Here is a 21,843-nt window from a genome sequence, read left to right as displayed (position 1 = left end):
AGGACTTTTGCCCGAAACGTCGATTTCGAAGCTCCTTGGATGCTGCCTGAACTGCTGTGCTCGTCCAGCACCACTAATCCATAAACAGACATAAACTAACTCAATGTGGCATACATATTGTGAGTGTGAACACTTTTAATTACATCGATCAACTTCGTGATTGGAATTTTTCAAATAAATGTACAGGTTGTATCTTGCCTACAAAATATCTTTGTACGTAATGGTATATATGTTTCAATCAATAATAAATTTTTCTTCTAGGTTGCTGTGCAAGTTGATGCTGATGTCAAATAATTTCAAAATGTAATATTTGAAGGGGTGACAGACAATGCAGGCAATAACAAAAATCGTAACAATTTGAAAGAAAGCTGCAGAAAAACAGAAATAAATGTTCTGACACATGAACTTATTGATACTTTGTGCTTTATGTGAATCAATGGGAATTATAACAGATTGAGAAAAGTACTATTAGTGACAGCAATGTGATTTATGGAGTTTTTAGATATATGCATATTAACATTGTGAAATTATGGAAAATGCAGCAGTGATATAATTAGAAAGTGTGAGGTAAAGTAATAAAATGCTAGCAGCTAGACAACTTGAGATCTAGATTAGATTACTTACAGTGTGGAACATCTAAGAATGTAAATTTCAAATTTATGATCAAAACAATCAAGAGACAGCACTTGATTATGATCTGTGCACTCTGCAGTACTGGTAGCCCTGTACAAATTATTTAACTTCCTCTCCCCCACACTCCTATCCTATTTCCCATCCATCCCTTTCCTTTCCCAAATAGCCACCAAACTAAAGTAACTGCAACTGCAGTAAACACAGAAAGAAAGAACTTCATGTGTGTGGCCTGCTCAGAAGACATACAGATGGAAGGAATCTGTGAAAGACATATGTATCACAACAGGAAAGCAAACATAGTAAATATTCTGTACTGGCAATTATGTTTTGTATTCCATAAATTCAACATTAAAACATTTTTGTGCACTATTTTTTCCAAGTTAGGTTAGAAGTGTTCCCTATCAGATCCATGCAAAATCCATATTGACAATATGGTTCCTTGAAGATCAGGAGCTGTTCTGAAGAAATTCAAGTCGACCTATGAACTAATTTTCCTCTCCTCTCGAGAGGAGTGGTTCACTTCCATTTGACACCTCATTAGATGGCTCAGCTGAAAGCTGGAACTTAGCTTTAGGGAATTATTTGGAGTGTTCATGTGTCCTGGTGCTTTATGTCTTTATGAATATATTTAGCAACATTTTCTGTCAAAATTAAATCTTTTAAATATATAATGGTGGCTCTGCAGAGGAGCAGAGTATTATTGGCAGCAGCTTCCAAATTTGTCTTCAAATGCATATATGCAGGTGTCAGAAGTTGCTATCAGTTCTATGCAATAATGAAAACAACCATTGAGTATTGATGTCGTTACAATCACTCTTTCTGAGGTATTGTTTTGCATGATGAGTACTAGTGTGGCATTCAGGCAAGTATTTCAGTACTTGAATAAACATATGCTAAAAAGTGACTAGTCCTGATTTTGATTTGCCATTTTTAAAATTACATTCTTCAGTCATATTATAATAGGACAAGCAAGAGAATGAGGTCGTACGTCCACTTTCAGTGCAGTTGGCAATCTGGCTGCAGAGAGCCATTGTGTAATTTTCTGAAGTGAGGTTATCGTTCAAGTTTTCATTCAAACTTTTTGCATAACCATAAATGTGGCATCTTCTTTGCATCTTTGTGTGCAACAGAATGGAGTGTAGTTGCTGATTTTTAAAGTAAACAAAAATGGCCATTGAAGTATGTAAATTAGAAATCTGGTGCTGCTTTATTACTATAGTTAAACATATAACTGTATATTTACACTAATACATAAACTAAGCACTTTTAATAAAGTCATTCTATCAACCACCTGTGCAACCTGAACCTAAATAACTGAAAATAACTTTGAGACAAAGCCAAGTTGCTTGTTTAGTATATTTTAATAAATTGAGTTTTTGTTAATATTAACTTTTAAAAAGCTGTCTATTTCTGCTGTTACATGTAAAATACATAGAAGTTGCAAATGAATGTAATTAATGGAACTCAATGTGGTGGTGAATTCACACTGGGAGGAAGTTAGTTTCATGGGTGGGTCAGTGCAAAGGCTTTTAAACCAATGTAAAATGGCACAGAAATTTACCCTGTGTTTCACTTGACTTGTGCCTGAGGTTAATTGATCTTTAAAGCTACAACCTCATAGCAGATGAAATAGCAGTGATAGCCCTTGACATCAAAGTCATAGCTGACTAAGTGTGGCATCAAGGAGCCCTAGCAAAACTGGATTCAATGGGAATTAGGGCAAATCTCTATGATGGTCAGAATTATATTTGGCACACAAAAAAGTAGTTGTGGTTGCTGGAGGTCAGTCCTCTCAGCTCCAGGACATCTCTTCAGGAGTTCTTCAAATTAGTGATCTTGGCCCAACTATCTTCAGCTGTTTCATCAATGACTATTATAAGGGCAGAAATGGGGATGTTTGCTGATGTTGCACAATATTCACCACAATTTACATATCCTCAGATACTGAAGCAGTCCATGTCCAAATGCAACTAGGTTTGGACAATGTCCAAGCTTGGGCTGAAAAGTGACAAGTAACAATTGCGCCACACAAATTCTAGGCAATGATGATCTTTAATAAGAGGCAGTCTAACCACCACCCCTCACCATCATTGAATTCCCATTATCAACAACCTCAGGGATACCATAGACCAGAACTGAACTAGACTCACTATTTGAATATTGAGATAACAAGAGCAGGTCAGAGGCGAGGAATTCTAAAGCAAGTAACCCATCTCCTGACTCCCAAAGCCTTTCCAACATCCTCAAAGCACAAGTCAAGAATGTGATAGAACACACCTCACTTTCCTGGATGGGTGCAGCTCTAATGACAGTCCAGAAGCTTTTCACCATCCTGGAGAAAGCAGTCTGCTTTATTAGCATCACATCTACAAACATTCAATTACTCCACCTTCCATGCTTAGTAGCAGCAGTGTGTACTTATTCACAAGACGCACTGCAGAAATTACCCAATATCCTCAGATAGCACCTTCAAAACCCACAAGCAATTCCATCTTGAAAAGCAAAGGCAGCAGGTACATGGGAAGGCCACCACCTGCAAGTTCCCCTCCACGCTACTCATGATCATGACTTGGATATGTAACACCATTTCTTCACTGTCACTGGGTCAAACTTCCTCCCAGAATTCCCTCCCTTACAGCATTGTCTACCTACAGCACATGGTATGCAGTGGTTCAAGAAGGCTGCTCACTAGTAGGGACTGCCAGTAAATGCTGGCCAACACCTATGTCCCATGACTGAATAAAAAAAAAAACAAGAAGTTTACCCAAAAATGTTGTGAATCTTACAACCTTAGTCATAAGAATTTGTTCTGAATGTCTTTCCACTGTTGCCTGTCTTGGTACCATTGATGTCAATATGATTTTTACTTCAGACTTGAAACACAACATTTTTTCTCAAGCTTTATCAAACAGGATCATAAGGTCAAATTTTGCAACTTGGGCAAACTCCAAAGACATTTAGAAATGAAGGGGAGTACCTGGATGCTAATGTCCCATCCCCATTTCCAACGTGTTATGAGTGGGGATAGACAGTGGTGTGTGACGCATGCAAGTGGGGAACACAAACTCAGCAAGGCCATTTGAATTTAGTCTTGAATTCAAGTAGATATCTTTCTGGCTATTCCAAGAGCCTGCAGTGTAGGAGTCACAAATTTATGTAGTAGATATAAATACTTTTGAAGTGTGAGAAAAGTATTTTTAAACTCATGATTGCCCATTCATTTAAATATGAGAAAATAGCCTGAACCTGTCAGAGAGGACAGGTTCTCTCTGACAAAAAAATCCTGTGGACTAGATTGATTGACAGGTTAACTGGCATAGGTTAGAAATAAAAAAAAGATCAATTTGTGTGATTTCAATAACTGCCTTTGTACACATTTTCCAAGAGCTATTTTTATATAATTATGAATTGTTGGCTGAGTTTCAAGAATTGAATTATCTAAATGGAGTTCAAGGCTTAATAGTTGACTGTATAAGAAGCTATTAAAAGATCAGCTATCATTGATGTTGGACCTGAACCAAATGAACTTGTTTTGAAAAGAGATTAACTGTTCACGTAAATTTTGAATTTCATTTCATGAATGGGAGTTTTTTCACTATCACATGGTAGGAGTGAGAGATGTATTAGATTGTTAAAAATGTTGTTTCAACTCTACATGATTCTTGAGGTCTGCCCATAGTGGATACTGGTTATTGACTATGGATATGGCATGGGAAGTGGGAGAAAATATGCATTTGTAGGAGACATGAGTTGGTGTGGAAGTAGATGAGGATGGAATCTCTCGTGTGGGGTGGAAGGCCAATTTGCAAGCCTTAACATTTCATAGTTATTTAATTTTGTCACATTTGTACACAGTTTGATATTTTCTCAGGTAATAGGGAGAAGCAAAATGTTGCCAATATCTAACACAAAGATCTGAGCAGGGACCTGGCAACTCCACCAGGCTTCTATCTTGGCCAGAATTTCCCAACAACTCAGGACATGTGTCATGGGCTAAACTGTCTGCATTCTTCAGTCACAAAGGTTGGATTCAGATATATACCAGCCTGATCATATCATCATATCATATCTCCAAATACAATTCATGCCTTCAACGCATATCAACTGTTTTCATTGCAATGTTGCTGCCAATAAGCAGGGGCAGTCATTCATCTCATGCATCAATGTAGGGTCTATCTCAGATCACCTATATTGCTCCCTTTGCACTCACTCATTTTGTGCTTACTTAGATGCTCACTGCATCTTTCCCTTGCTTTGCCTTTTTGGCATTGTTGCTTCATTCATAATTTACAGCCTCACAGTACTTCTGTTTTGACTTGCCTTTTTGTGTAGGCACATTGTCAGCAGCAATTAATCAAGGGGTGGACATGCCACTGCATTGTCAATATCAAGAGTCTTATTTCCCATCTCGTCGTATTTCCTGAACTGACTCGCCATTGTCCAAACCATTCAAAGCCTGGGAAATTTCAGTCCAAAATTCTGATTAAATAAAAGCCAAAGATATATGTATTGTCAAAGAAGCCTGAAATCAATGCATCCTTTGTAAACTAGTAAAGTTGATTTCACTTATTTTCAATCAGTTAAAATTGTGTGTCCACGTAAATTAACAAATATGGATCATAACAAAATAGAGCAAATATTTTCATTTTTTATTGGCAACAATTCACAGGGAAGTAAAAGGAAACTTTCCCAAAATGGTTTTAGAGATTAAAATGTTACCCCATCTGTTCCATTTTTGTGTTTTCAAAGAAATGTGACAATAAATTCATCAAACATTAATAAGATACATGCTGTGACCCTTCTTTTCAACTGTGATTGAAAATCACTTGCTGATTTTATTACTGCATGCTTAAAATGGGAAGCTTGTCTTGTGGCCCCCAGATTGTGCTCCGATGTGATAGCAATGCTTTTGTCCATATGCAAAGCTTCCCATCAGTAACATACATCCAGAAAGTTAAGCAGTTAATGTACAGCAGAATATCATAAAATAATAGCTGGGTTTTTAGAACCTATAAACTTCTGGTAGCAATTTAATAAATGAACAGAGATTATTAATTTGCCTGTAATTTTCACTGTAAGTATAACCACTTGATTTTTAATGGGCCTTCATTTGTCTTTCAATTTTCATCATCTGGGGTGTTTGGTAGGATTCCAGTGGATACATAGGTGACTGCTAAGGTGATCTGAGCTTGAAAGGTTCTGCTGAAAATAACGCAGGGTTAATATCTCAGCTAAACTGCCAGATATTGAAATGGTAGGTTAACATAATGAATGACATTCATGTGCGGAATGGACTTCCAAAGGAAGTGATGGATGCTAGTACAGTCACAACATTTAAAAGACACTTTGATAAGTACATGAATAAGGTATGTTAGAAGAGATATGGACCAAGTGCTGACATGTAGGACTAGTTTTGTTTGGGATTATGGTCAGCATGGACTGGTTGGACTGAAGGGTCTGATTTTTGCTATATGACTGCATGAATGATCCTTTACCAATTTCGATATTGTGATCTACACTTTCCTTGTTAATAATTTGAATAGCATGCTGAAATCTTTTTTTACTTTTCAACAATTGGACAATTAGATAGTTTATATCCAGCAAAGAAATAAATTAGATGTAAATAAATTCTGGATTTATATGAAAAGATAAATGGATACTGATGTAAAATAGATTTTAAATAGATATAGTCTCAGTCCCTTTTATTGTGCAGAATGACCATGCAATCCTGACAGACATCATTGTTTACGTTAACGAGTGATTCTGTCAATGTGTCTTGCAGTACCTTCCTTGTTTAATATAAGGTGTAATGTGAAACAGAAGACATTTTTGTCTGTCTGGTATTCTTACCCCATTTCAGAGATCTTTATCCCTAATCAGTGGAATTTTTCCTTGTTTTTTTTATCATTATCCCATCATTTAGCACAGAATAGACACAAATTAATTCTATGCAGGTTCTCTAATATGTAGCATAGGTTTAGATATCCAAGATGTTTGCTTGTTATTTAATTCCAAAATTTGTAGTCGGACAACTTAGGAGAGGAGCTAGTAATACAAGATTGACCATCACAAATGATCACATTTTCTTGTAAATCATTGTTATTTAAAAATACACTACAAAATACAATACAGTTAGCATTACTGCAAGTAAATTGTTTTGGTGAGTTTGCATTTTGTTTTTGACATAACTAGAAAAAAGAAAATGGATTGTGGGCAAGAAGAAAGGGAAGGTTAGCCTTCATTCTGATAATATAGAAAAAAAATATATTCTCCAGTATAACATGAGAAAGTCAAGTTAACCTCCCTTGAAAGTAGCCAGAAAGGAGAAAAAATAATCAATCCTGACTGAGTAAAATGCCATTTTAAATAAAGATAAAACATAACCTGTGGAATGAGAAGTGATTGTGTGAAAGTAATATTAAACCTAATTGATTATTGATTTGTCTTTGTTAATTGTTGCTCTCTTACAACTTTGAAGAAGCATTAGTCCTCCAATGAGGTTCTGCTTAAGAACATCTCTTTGGAAGCGACATGTTTGAGTGATCCAAATTAGTATCGATTTGTTTTTGCATTATTTACAAGCACCTTTAAGTCTGTGTTCATAGTTCAAATGGAGCTCAGGTGCATTAGGAGTCTGAGAAGATGCTGCATTAGAGACCCAGGGGATGGAAGCATTTTACTCTGAGCAATAATGATGTACACAGATGCCTATTTCCAGAAGTATGATGCAATCTGAAGCCCTGTATGTCTTATTATATATTCTTTTCCAAATGTATATTCTCATCTTTTTTCTTATTAGATTCACATAGTAGTAAAAATAAGAGGATCATTTCAACAAAACATTTCAGTCTCCTTTAATAAGAGGATGGTTGAACCACAGTATTGCTGAAAGAGATGGTCACAATCGGACAGAGCAGGAAAATGTTTTTTTTCTCTCCTATTGACGGTGAGATGAAAATCCCAAAGTGGGGGCAAAGGAAGAGCAATGAGACATTTTATCAGTGCACACACCTCCCTAAACCCTACCCCCAATTTATGGGTGTATCTGGGGGACATTCTCTGATTGTGGGCAATATAGGAAGAAAGGCCTTGGGAACAAGCATAGGCCTTTGAGCCTTGGAGCCGGATCCGTCATTCAATAAAATCATGCATGATTTTTTTGTGATCTAAAATCCATTTTTCTGTTGGCTCCCCCTACGTTTTGACTCCTTGCCTGTCTAAAATCTATCTCACTCGGCCTGAATTTAATTCAATGACCCAGCCTCCACTGTTTTCTGTGGAAGAGAGTTTTGCATAAAAATAATCTTCTGAGAGAAAGTAAACTCAACCCCATCATAATGTTATTCTTAAATCATGTCTGCTCATTTCCCTCTCCAAGTCAGTGTAGATATTACATGATTCAATAAGATAATCTCTCATCCTTCTAAACTCTAATGGGTATAGACCAAACCTGTCGAGCTTTCTTCACAAGATCGGCCCTTCATCTGAGGAATGAGTCAAGTGAACTTTGCTTAAACTACCTTGAATATGATTATATCTTTTCAAATAGGACATCAAACTGTACACAGTAATCCAGATGTAGTCTGACAAAGGCCGTATAATTTGCTGTTAGGCATCCTTTCTTTTATGTTCTATTTCCCTTGCAAAAAATGGCAACATTTAATGTGGATGCCTAATTACTTGCTGTACCTGTATATTAACTTTGTGCGATTCATGAATGAGGACATCCAGATACTTCTATATCACCAATTACTCTCTATACAAATAACTTGGTTTTTTCATATGCTTCCTGTCAAAGTGGACCGATTCATATTTTCCCACATTATTGTCTATCAGCAAATTTTTTTACACTCATCCAACCTACCGATACTTCTTTGAGTTGTTTTCTCCTCTTGACAACATACTTTCTTACCTATCAGCAAATGTAGCCACCATATGTTTGATGTCTCCAGTCATCTCATTAATATAGATTTACATATTTAAGGCCCTAGTCCTGATCTCGATAAAACTCCACGAGTTGTTGGATGCTGGAGGCTGAATCAGCCTTTTTTTAAACCATTGCCTACTCAGTTTCTGATGGGCAGCTAGAGTTAAAAATTACTTTCAGATTTTATTCTATTTCTGTGTCTTTGAATAAGATGGGACATTGTCATCGGAGCAGCTTTAATCTATTCCAGCAGTCAGGAAACTATAGTTATAAGAAAGGTATTAAACCAGTTATCCATCTGATCTTGTAAGTTATCTGTCCAACAAGTTATGTTCACATTATCCTCTCCAATTGTAACTAGGCTTGGAAGGATTTAATAACTTTTATTTTGTGGAGTGCATTAGCAGCGGGGATGGTGTGGAATGCCTTTTTTGTAACCTTCTTGTTTGTTTATTCTCTAGATGCTGACTCTTTTGTGTCAGAATTGATTTTGTGTCTTGTTTCTTTTATTTGATTTGCCTACAAGTTTGGATCTGCCATCATCAGCCTTGTTCATTCAACTGGACATTAGTCTATTGAACCATAGAGATGAAAATAATTTTCTTTGTACTTACCAAGTCATCGGATTTGTTTATGCTGTGATTTGAACACTTGACATGGTGGCAGGTTGAAGTGGCAATGGTGGAGAATCTAGCAACTGGGAAATGCAGATATCCTGACAGAGTTGAAACCGATTTGGCATCAGATTGGTGTCAGATTTCCAATTTTCACATTTTAAATCCTTCAGCTGTCTCCTATTCCAGTCAGTCCTCAAATTCCGCTCCCACCAATTATAATGTGAACAGCCTTGTCATGATGAAAGAATGGTGGGAGTGAATGGATAACATGCAAGGTTGTAATATTTAATTCAAAAATCAGACTTTCAAAGTTTTTGATAAAATATTGTACTTCTCACAATTGACTCCATTTAACATGATGGTTTTGAATGTCCTTCAGCATACAGCTGACCTCCTGCCATGATATTTATTGTCAGTGATTCTCTGAACTTTTTTTACCTTGTATCTTTACTCCATTCTAAGCTCATTTTGATTTTCAATTTGTTTTTGGGACAACATGTGTAGTGTACCTCAAGTTATACACTTCAATATGGTGTTGTTTGCAAATGCAAAGTCCCTTCAGGAGATTTTAAGGGGATGAATTTCCATGTGGTTTTTACCTGCCCATCGTCTTCCTGAAACCCTAGAGAAATAATGTTTTCCTCGCGCTTTCTCACCAAGTTTATAGAGAAGGAGTGAGAGAAAGCATTTTGGAAATTGTACTTCTGCGAGTTCATGTAGTGTGACACTCAAAACCTGCTGTATTTTATGCAATAGCTTTTGCAGTCTTTAACACAGCTGTGGCATTTTGTACTTCCAGCCTCCCTACCAGTCAGAATGCAGGCTTGGTAATGACCCCTCACCAGCACTTCAATTCAACCACTTCTAATTCAAGTGGTAAATATTCCCTTTAAGACTGTGCTCATGCAGCTTCACAGCAGCTTAAAAATAATTGCACAGGATGTAATTCTTTAAATTATTGATTCGCCTGCTCCTCGGATGCTGCCTGACCTGCTGTGCTTTTCCAGCACTACACTCTCGTTTCTACATTTCTGTCAACCAAGATGCCCATGGCATATCACCTTCCCATGCCAAATAGGCAGGTAACAATCTCCTCCTTATAAGTTTGCAAAAATCTTGACTGCAAGCAAAGACTATTTGTCCCTAGTTCAATATTTTTATAACTAATAAATAAAAACATTTTATTTTTTAATGCTCTGACATTTTTCTCTTGGGTTGCTTTGTAGCAGTGTTTGGGAGATCAGACCTTAATTCCTTTTGGAGACTTCAGGTTAATCCTGAAGATTAAGTAACTCCCTATTGAAATGGATGGGAACAGTGTGGAGAAAACAATTACAACAGTGCTGGTGAACAATATTCAATGATGACTGCCTCATTCATCCCAATATTCTATCTGTAATACAACAAATAATTAGGTTTGACAATTTCTCTTGCTTTTCTTTGTTCCAGCTCTCGATTTATAAAATCAAGGATCCCACATGTGGTTTTTAAAGAAAAGTTTTAGCAAACTATTTTTTAATGTTCACATTCTCTCCTTATTCTTCCTCACTAAATGTAGCCATTAAAGTTTCACATTAAACATTCACTTCAAGCAGTAGAAAGTGAGGACTGCAGATGTTGGAGATCAGAGCTGAAAAATATGTTGCTGGAAAAGCGCAGCAGGTCAGGCAGCACCCAGGGAGCAGGAGAATCGACATTTTGGGCATAAGCCCTTCTTCAGGAATTGAGGAAGGGCTGAAAAAGGGCTTATGCCCGAAACATTGATTCTCCTGCTCCTTGGATGCTGCCTGACCTGCTGCGCTTTTCCAGCAACACATTTTTCAGCTCATTCACTTCAAGCAGTCAAGCAATTCCTAGTCTATCATCTAACGTCTTTGTTCTCCTGAAGTCATTTGCAGTTGACTTCACAGCTAAGCATGCCCCCTGATGTGCTGGTTTATTTTATTACATACCAATATATAACCCCCTCCTGGTTTTCAGTTTATGGATTGTTCAAGTGAGTACTTCCTCTCTGTGCTCGAAAAATGTTTGGCTCACCTTTCATGTTTATTTTCATCTGAGAGAGGCAAGGCCCAAAATATTAACCCATGACTGACTTGCATGTTTCCTACATTTCTTGTTTAGTTAGACTCAAACATAGAGCAATGATTGTCCCATAATGGATGGTTTGGTCCATTTAACATGTTTGTCCCATAATGGTTTTTGGTCCATTTAACATAAACACGCAACTGCAAGACCTAATATATCACAAAGAAGACACTTTTCATCCCACCTAGAAACCATGTTCTCTCCTGGCAAAGTAAAGATAAAACTTCAGAAGGAAGAAACACAGCATATTTCACTCTCACGTCTTTTGGCAGCAAAAATTAGTCCAGTATGTAATTCTGGCTCTGAGTAATATCGTACAGAATATGCACCTACAGAACAGAATTTAATCTGACGCAAATAACATTTGTGAGGTGGGGACTTGATTAACTGGGACATGGAGTGACCGTTACCTTCTCAGTTCACTCAATTCCCTCAGGGTAAGGAAGGTTTGGGGATGGCCTTCCCATCCAGCGATATAAGGTCCATTTAAGCACCCCTTTCTCCTGCCACTGCCATTCTGCTAGCTGTAGGAGTGATTTGTTAAAAAGTGACACCTCCCTGTCAGTGGACCCACAGCGTATCCACCAATATTCCAAGGCAAAGTCTCCCCTCGCTGAAACAGCCCTTACCCTCACCAATGGTCATTCTATCAAACTGCTATCCTGGCCCTCACGACCTGAGTCCAGTGGTTCAAGCAGCTCGCAATGGCATTGCTGGGAGTTGCTGCTCTCATACACTCCACCTTCACTACTCCCTCCCAAACACACAGTATTCTCTCCCAAACCTCCACCAGAACCACCACCAACACCAACAACAACATCTCCACTTCCACCACCACCATCTCCACTTCCATCACCACCATAGGCTAGTAGGTCTTGGAGGCAGGATCTCTGACTTTTAAAGGTTCAGGAGCCTGAACACCAGATAGCTAATTACAGTACTTGGTAGCTGTAGTGTTACATGAAAGTTCCCACAAATAGGTAAGGTCGTCCCCAGTTTTCCAGTCGGTCTTGAAAACCACCGCTGCTAGCAATTAAATTCAGCCATAGATTCACACATTCTCTAAAAATTCTATCAAATCAAACCAAATTGATGTTCCAACTTGCATGGAAGTCAAAAATGAGGAGCTATAACTAGAAGATAGCCAAGAATAAATCTAACTTAAATAAATTTAAGGTATGTTTCTTTATCCAGAAAATGATTAGAATATAGAAATTGCTATCAGATGAAGTAGACAAATCACACAGTTTAACAGGATCTTAAATAAATACAAGGGAGAAATGAGTCAAAAATATTTAGAATAAGTTAAATTGAGTAGGGTGGGAGGGAATTCATTTGGAGCATAAATATTAGCTGAGGCCTGTTGGATCCCACAACTATCTTTCTGTGTAATTAACAAAAGATCTGATGAAAAACCGACTGATTTTGAAGGAGGGAGTCTTACCTTCCAGCCATGCAGACAGGAAATCACAGACAGCATGTTCAAAGCCTCACAGAATTGTAACGGTGCAGAAGGAGGCCAATCAGCTTTGTGCTTGCACCGGCTCATCAACTGAATGTCGTATTCTCTTGCCAATCTCCTGATTTTTCCCCATACCCTAATACACTATTTCTATCCACTCTTAAACAGTTCTTTTTCTTAATCATCACGATTCCTTCATTTCCCACATATTGACACTCATGAGTTTCTTGAAAAACTTTTCCCCATTTACTAAGCCACTCAATTTGTTGTTCAGATTCCACAAAATCTGACTGTGCCCAATCGCTGTTACATTCATTAATGTGTCTACAGATAGAGGTGAATAAACCTTCCTAGGAAATTATTAAAGCAGTTCTCGATGACACCAGTCTTGTGGACAAAATGGCACCACTAAATTTGTACATAGTACTACTGAATCTGTTAAATGCGTGAGTAACAGGAATGTTGAATGCACCCTTACCCCAATCATAGTTTATCATGATTTCAGTGCCTCCATGCAAGTATGTACGCCAGATTTTATGATCATGACTGTATCATAAATGCTATCGATTGATTCTCCAGGCCTTCCTATTGATATTCTGGCAGTGACCTGAGAAACTATTGTTTTTATATTCCAGTTTAATAGAGACCAAAGTTGTGAGATTGTTTAAAGGGCATTGTATAGCTTTGGTCTTAAACTTGACTCCATCTCTTTGCAGGTATGCTTCAATGCTGAGGTATGAAACATCAATGCTGAGATGGATGGTTCAGTCTTCATTTGACTTCATTTCTGTGTTATGCTTAAGTGAATCGATCTTGAGTGATGATCCAGTAAAAGACATACCTACACTCAAAGAAGTAACTTTACATTCATTTCAACAGCAGGTAAATAGGCATTTGGATGCTGGGCTTATCCTTCGCATGCCAATATACACAATGGGTCCTGCACACTGGGTTTCCATTCTCTTGATTGTCACCTTTCAGCCTCCTGTTTCTTCAGTTATAGCTAAGGTTAAAAATTTCTTTTAATACTGTCTAAAGTATCACAATTTTGTCAGCCTATTGCTTCACTCCTCTTTAATGATTCCAATCCACTGACATGTAAGTTTCTATTTTTTCTGCTATTGTGTTTCTAACACCCTCTTGAATCAGCAAATGAAACTATTTTAGTAGTTTGAGCCTAAAAGGTTGAGTTAAACAGTCGGCTTTGGACAGACGTTGGTGGGTCCTCACTTGGGAGTGGTGAGACATGAAGGCCATAGAAGCAGGAGCAGATTCCCTGGAGCAAACCCTGGCTGTGTGGCAGTGAGCATCAGATTGGCATTTCTTCTATAAGCAGGAAATGGCCAAGATAACGTTACCATGACAATGGGGTAAAAAGGAAATAATTTGGTTATGCAGTTACTTAAGTCTCATTTCAATTCCACTGATTGCCATTTAGCTCAGCGTTTTTAAATTTTTATGTCTCTGCCTCTTTCCAGTGATCCAACAGGGACATGTGTGGGGGCAGGATATCATCACTGCATCAGGAACATCATCAATGTCTTGTTTAAGAGAGCCAGTGACAATGTGCTTTCTGGACCAATCCTGACAATCAGCTGGAGAGATCCATCAGCTTCAGGGCCCTACAAGATTCCCTCAAGTAGGCAAGGTATAATCAATTGTACCCATGTGACCAGCAATGCTCCCTCAGGCCAATCTGGAGCCTTCTTAAACAACAAGACATTAAACCAACATTTAATTAGTCTGTGATCACCAAAAGCACATCCGGTTCCCAGAGCAGTGCATACATGGACAGTGCGAATTCCAGACCTTGCATGCCTTCAGAGGTGAATATTGGGATAAAGGTTACTGACTCAAGATGTGAATTTGATTTATTGTTGTCACATTTACCAAAATACAGTGAAAAGTGTTGGCTTGTGTGCTACGCAGGCAGATTGTGCCATACAAAGTACATCAGTGTAGCAGAACAGGGTGCAGAATATAGTGTTACAGCTGCATAAAAGGTGTCAAGAGAGAGATCAAAATTAACATTTCTGAGGTCCGTTCAAAAGTCTGATAACAGTGGGGAAGAAGCTGTTTTTGAATCTGTTTGTATGTGTATTCAAACTTTTATATCTGCCTGATAGAAGAGGGTGGAAGAGACTATAACGAGGGTGGGAGGGGCCTTTGATTATGTTGGTTGCTTTCCTGAGGCATTGAGAAGTTTGGATGGAGTCAATGGATGGAAGGCTAGTTTGTGTGATGGAGTGGGCTGGGTTCACAACTCTCTATCGTTTCTTGTGGTCAATATGGTTGAGGATGCTGATAAGGATGACTCGCGAAAGCACAGAATGTCTCCCAAGGTTGAGGAGAGCTACAATCAAGTAGGTCATTGATTTTTTTTTTAAATGAGGCTCCGTTGCCTGGACTGATCCAGTATAGTATTGCAGGAAGAAACTTCTTTATCAGTGTTATCATCGTCAGGTTGTATACATGCTTCATTAACTAATGCCCAGGATCACCATCCACCCTGACACAGTCAAGGAGATGACCACATTCAGCTTGGCCATTCAAGCCAGCAGCATACTAATAGCACAAGGCTATAGGTGAAAGCTGACAAGCTGCAATAAATCCAAAAATGATCCACATTACAAAACAATGAATACATTTATTGGATCTAACCTACCATCGATTCTGATGCTTTTCTTAATGTATTAAAGTGTGCTCTCATTAGGTGCCATCCTTCTTCTGGCAGCTGGAGTGGAGGAAAGCTGCTAGTATGGGCTTTCCAAAATGGTGGGCTCATTTCAGGAGCTGTCCTCTGAATGTCTGATGCCTCCATAGCCAAAGCACGCTCCTGGGCTCCACTTGCATCAGATACCCCTCTTTCAGTGCAGCCACTGGAAGCGTTGAGGTTACTGTCAGAGAGATCCATACTTCTGAGAGAGGTATTAGATGCAATGACAGCTCCTCCTTCAACTTTGCAAGGTGCATTTGTTCATCCTATAGTTTGGAGTTGGAAAACCATCCAGAGAGGATAGGAGGCAATTGCAGGCACATTATTTCTCTGTCACCTTGCCGCTGCAGTGTAGATAAGACAATGGTGTGCAGATTTATGCAGACCTCTGGCATCTTTTTACTGATCTGCTAGGTCTGTCTCTCAATGAAGTTCCATCAGGTTTTCAATGGTGAAAGCACACATCAATGACATGGCAGCCTGGGTGGACTCCATTCCTCATCCATGCATGGTGCACAAAACCACTGGAAACTCCATTAGCTGTTTCTCACCACCTGCTGGTGATCCAGATCCAGCTCAATGACTCCATACACCCACCATTAGCCTGAGGTTCATCATTGGCCTGGCCTCTCTGTGTTCCAATCAGTGACCTTGGCTGCCACAGCCTTGGTTAAGTATTCAGGTGTCTCTGTGCACATCACCTTGTGGCCCTAAGTTTAATTGTAATCGCTTGCTCTCCAATGTGAGTGATTTTGTGCTGATGGAGGGTGGGGAAAAATGGTGTGAGGCTGCTCCCTTCTGAGGATTCCTGCATCTCAGAACTGAATTGTAGCTCTCATTTTCAGTGGTACACTGTCCTTCTGGAGTGTAAAATGTACACCAGAGAATACAAGCTTTTAGAGGTTAGGGTTTCACATTCCTCCCCAGCCGAGTCAAGCCTATTGGGAATATCATTTTTGTCCAGTGGTGGACACGTGAGCTCAAAACCCCTCCTCAATCCTGACTCCATCTGTACTTGGTGCTGCCTCAGGAAAACAACCAATATAATCAAAGATCTCTCTCATACTGGTTATACTCTCTTATACCCTGTTCTGTCAGGCAGAAGATGTAAAAGTTTGTACAAATAGATTCAAGACATCATCTTCGCCACTGTTTTATAATTTCTGAATGGACCTCTCAAATTTTAAACTAATGTTGATCTCACTTTCTGTGCATTTTCTCTGCAGCCGTAACATTGTATCTTAGCTCTGCTCTATTAGTCTCATGCACTTTATTTGGTATGATCTGCCTGTACTGCATGCAAAACAAAGCTTTTCACTGTACATATATACATGCGACAATAATAAATCAAATCAAGTCAAACTACCAGCAACAAGTTGGTCACTCTGCACTACTTTCAGTTTGAGGGCTTTCTCCTGTGTAGGCATCATTGTTTGTTATGACCGACATTCCTCACTGAACTTGGCCCTTTCCTTGATGGTGCGCGCCTGTATCTGCTGTGGGTAGAAGGAGGGAACATTTACGAGTTTGTGCACAAACAGCAGCACAAGACTTATACTGCTGGGTATCCCTCCTGCCCATAATGAAGGCTTCCGGGTGGCCTCCATACAATTACACTCGAGGAACATGGAGGGAGTAAGCAAAGATGACCAATACATTGTTGGTCGGGTGCATCATTAGGCAGCCCTCCATTGCCAGTGCCCAGCTGATCACTTCCTCCCCACATGGTGATCCAGCTTACATGACTAGTTTTTAGTCTCAATGAGATCCATATATTTGACTCACACTTGCTGCAAAAAGGTCACTGAGTCACTTACAACACTGTGTTGGGTTAACTCTAGAACTGCTGACCTACGCCTACACCTGTTATCTCCACCTACATTTGCTTGGTCTATATGGAGCATCTCTCCTTGCCATTCCTTGGAAAAAGAACTTCCTGCCTTTCCCATGCAACCTTGAGAAGAATTTGCATGAAGGGGTTACTAGATCATAGAACCATCCAATGGCTTCCTTTTGTGATCTTGGATACTCTTAGCCATCTCACAATCAGAGAATTGTTAAGGGCAGAAGGAAGCCGTTTGACTCATCATCTTTATACTGGCTGTCTGAGCATTTTGACTTTGTACTAGTTTTGTGCATTTTTTTCCATAATGCTGTACATTGTTTCAGTTTGACTTATGATTAAATGTCCTCCTGAATGCATCAATTCAACACACTTCCTGCCTCTGCTGTGTGAAAAGTGTTCTTTGTTGCCTCACATTTGCTTTTTCCAGTATCCTTGGGCAGCTGGACTTATTCTTGAATCAGCAATGGTCTATGTCCTGGTTCCTCTACTCAGCAATTGTCATTCCTGAGGTTTTGAGGGTCCAATACGCAAGTTCTCTCTCAGGGTTGCTGCTGTGTCATTTGTTTTGATCATTGCTGGACCGCGTAAAAGGCAGGCAATACAATTCCTGTCCCCCATCAGGTGACACTAAGAATAACACTTTGTGGCCCACCCCATAACAGCATTGGGCAGGACGTGTGCTCAAATTATTATTCCACATTTGCCTGTGTTGTGACAGCGCCACTTCCAGGTCCATCACTGAGATGCACATTGTGAATTTTGACTTTGGCTGTTACTTTCAAACAGCCTACAGCCCATCCATTAACATTAATACGTGCATTGTGTCAGACAAATACTTGCACCTAAAAGATCCATCAGATTGTTGTTGAAGACATCAACCAGACCCTGTTGGAAATCTGACTTACTCTGTAATGATACACTGAGAGATCAGACTTGAGTAGAAATTCCATATTATATCTGAAAATGCAGCTGCTGATTTAGACAGGTCCCATGTACTCCAGCATGCTGTGGATGATTGACATCCAGAATAGCTCATGATGGAAAAAATGGCCTGAGGGCTTCCTTTCCACTTTTTTTCTTCTAGTGTCATGATAACTGCAATCAAGTTTCCTAGCAGGACATTTTCTGATACTCCGCACCAGTAATTGTGTATTTTTAGCTGCTTTAAAATCCAATACCCAAAATCCAATCCTATGCCTCTTTTTGGATTGTTAATTCTTGATGTTTCTTAATCTGTAACAACGTTTTGAGGGATTAGGTAAGTCTGAGGTAAAAGGCTGGGCATTGCTGATGAGGCAAGCAAAATATTTAATGTTTTGGTTTGACGATTTTTAGTTTGGCAACGAGTTACCATTAAAAAAAGTAGAACCAAAAATGACTGCAGCCTCACACAGTGGCAAAAAAAGGAATGTCTTTTGATTGCTCAGCAAACATTCCGAGTTTGTTTTTTTTTAGCGCTGTCTGCCGAAATCACTTGATTCAACATATTATTGACTCCTGGTCTGACCTGTATGGTTAAGTTCACTTTTCTAAGCTTGAGCCCACTGCACTTACTTGAGAACTTTGTACCAATTTCAAATACACATATTGGTATTATTGTGTCTGTTCCCTTGAAAAAATCAGCGATCTTAAAACACATTACAGTCACTGTTGTAATTTAGAAGATACAACAACCAATTTACAGACCCCATTAGCAATAGTGAGATAATGACCAGGTAGTGATGGTGGTTACATTACAAATATTGGCCAGGACACGAAGGAAGATTCATCTGTTCTTCCTCTGAATAGTTGTATGGAATATTTAATGCTGATCTGAGGTGGCAGAGAGGGCTCCCATGTTTCATCAAAAGACATACCACCAACACTACAGCTCTGAGTATCTGCATCAGCTCTCCACTAACTCTGCACTACTCAGCTGTAATAATTGCCTGGTTTTTTTTTAAAACCCTCTCATAATCCCAGGGGCCTTAATTTAATTTGATTTCCCTTTCCTAACATCTGATAATGCCTGAATATTGTTCTGGCCAGAACCGCACACCATGCAGATATGGATTTATTGGTACTTTGTATAGACTTCTTTCGACCATGTGTGATTTATGCATTCTCATATCCAGTTAGCTGTCTTATTCCTGCTGTGCGCTACATTACATTTCAGTGAATGATCAACCAACATCCTAGATCCATCTCCTGCTTTATCCACTGTAAATTGAGATCATCTTGTTTCTATCCCAGCTTTTAATTTATTTCCCCAATACTCATTATCTTACTTTTAAGTGGTATTTTCCATTTATAAACTTGCCTGCTCAATTTATCAAAATCCTTTTTGTTTTTGTTTTGTCTGTCCCCTATTACATAAAGTCAAATGTCATCAAAAAACATTGATTGCTCTTATGAACTCTGATGACTTTGCAATCTCTATAGAAATATTTTTAACTAAAAGATTTTAATTTTATTGCTTTCAAAATATCATAATGTACTCTGTGAAGTGATTCCATTAAACCATAGAAATAATGAATGGGTTGTCATACTCTCATAATGGGCAGCACAGCGGCTCAGTGGTTAGCACTGCTGTCTCACAGCACCAGGGACCCTGGTTCGATTCCAGCTTCGGATGACTGTCTGTGTGAAGTTTGCGCGCTCTCCCTGTGTCTGCGTCGGTTTCCTCCCACAGTCCAAAGATGTGGGAGGGCCTATGTGGACTTGTTGGGCCGAAGGGTCTGTTTCCACACTGTAGGATTCTAATTCTAATATTAATTATAATACAAATACTAATAATAGTCAGGAAAACATGAGGACTGGAGATCAGAGTTGAAGATGTGCTGCTGGGTAAGCACAACAGGGCAGGCAGCATCTGAGGAGCTGGAGAATCTACTAGGAGAAAGTGAGGACTGAAGGTGCTGGAAATTTTCAGCACCACACTCTCAACTCTCATATTCACTATTCTGACCATTGCAATAATGAGGAATGGGTGAGGCATCAATTAACACTATGAAGCACAAAGGTCTTGTGCATCAGCATATTTATTGCATCTCTGGTGTTTATTGTTCTACTTATCTTTTGTCTAGTGAGAAATGTTGACATGAAAGTATGGCCTTGAAATCTGTAATCAATGGGTGAGGTGTGAGGTGAGATTTGGCTGGATGCTGCTTTTTTGGACAGGACCAATGTATCAATAGTTCTTCGAATATTGAGCTCAATTTTCCGAGGCGTGGTAATTTCATATACATTGCCATTCCACCTCATCTACGTTTAGAAACGAAAAGAGCTCCTTATTTCTGAGAGGAGATTCTGATCAGGGCTCCTTCAGAAATGCAGGGCCATTCCTTCACTCTGACAGTTCCTTAATAGTGTCGAACTGTCAGGAGAAGACAAACCACATCCTCTTTTCACAACAGTCAGCTGTAGTACTCTGAAATGTAAAGGTCCAGACTGCCAGACAGGTACTTTGACACTTGCTGTCAAACATTAAGTAGGGGGTAAGATAGTGTGAGATTATGATTCTGGGGGATAAGAAGCCAAAGGGTTAGGAAGTAAAATGTCAACTAAGGTGCCAGGTTGGTAGGGAGTGCGGTGTCAGAGGGGAAAAATGCCAAATGGGAAGGAGATAGGGCATCAGGGTGCAAGTTTGCAAGGGGTCCTGGTAATTAATTCAGTGTTATAGTTAATTGCTGTTGAGTGGAATATATTGAATCTTGTGAGACATTAAGGGACACTGGGTGTTTGGGAGGGTGGGGAATTGTGATGGAGCCAGTAGTGAGGGGAGAGAGGATCAGGTCCTGAGGGTGAGGGGAGGCAGAGTTGCAAGGTGGGCAGTTGGTGGCAGAGGCATATCTCATGCAGAGTAAAAGAAGGAGTTCCAGGTGCTGAGGTGGTAGAGGCAGGTTAGGACCAGTTGGAAAGTGGAGGGAGCATGTCTGGTGAGGGATTAGCAGATTTTTCCAGAGCACTGGAAGCAGGAGGCAGGTTTGGAGTCATACAAAGGGTGTCCAGTCTGGAGCAAAGAAAAGAGTTTGGGGCCTGGGGAGAGGTGAAGGGAGATCAGGTCCAGAGCCAAGAAAAGGCTCTTGGTCTGGAGTTGGCACCAGAGAGGTAAAGGTGAGAGAGGGTTGGTGGACTCCTGAGGGGGAAGGTAGGTTAAGTGCAAAGTTGAGTATCTAATAACTGAAAGGAGAAAGTGAGGACTGCAGATGCTGGAAATCAGAGCTGAAAATGTGTTGCTGGAAAAGCGCAGCAGGTCAGGCAGCATCCAAGGAGCAGGAGAACACCATTTCAGAGAACACCTCTGGGACACCCGGACCAACCAACCCAACCACCCCGTGGCTCAACACTTCAACTCCCCCTCCCACTCCACCAAGGACATGCAAGTCCTTGGACTCCTCAATCGCCAGACCATAGCAACATGATGGCTGGAGGAAGAGCGTCTCATCTTCCGCCTAGGAACCCTCCAACCACAAGGGATGAACTCAGATTTCTCCAGTTTCCTCATTTCCCCTCCCCCCACCTTGTCTCGAACTCAGCACCACCTTCCTAACCTGCAATCTTCTTCCTGACCTC

General features: G+C 39.6%; 1 protein-coding gene across 2 annotated transcripts in view; it reads left to right on the top strand.

Annotated features, from left to right (window-relative positions):
* The window catches only part of LOC122545831 (heparan sulfate glucosamine 3-O-sulfotransferase 5), a 252,870-nt gene that overhangs the window by 21,109 nt on the left and 209,918 nt on the right, over nucleotides 1–21,843 (top strand). The window contains exon 2 of one of the 2 annotated variants that reach the window (XM_043684736.1): nucleotides 13,444–13,609. The exons of the other annotated variant lie outside the window; for it this stretch is intronic. The gene's annotated coding sequence lies outside the window, so the exon portion shown is untranslated. The remainder of the gene's footprint in view (nucleotides 1–13,443; nucleotides 13,610–21,843) is intronic. 2 annotated transcript variants of the gene reach the window in all.

The sequence above is a fragment of the Chiloscyllium plagiosum genome, chromosome 3 (genome assembly GCF_004010195.1).
Source record: "Chiloscyllium plagiosum isolate BGI_BamShark_2017 chromosome 3, ASM401019v2, whole genome shotgun sequence".
Lineage (NCBI taxonomy): Eukaryota > Metazoa > Chordata > Chondrichthyes > Orectolobiformes > Hemiscylliidae > Chiloscyllium > Chiloscyllium plagiosum.
This window is presented reverse-complemented; position numbering and strand designations above follow the sequence as displayed.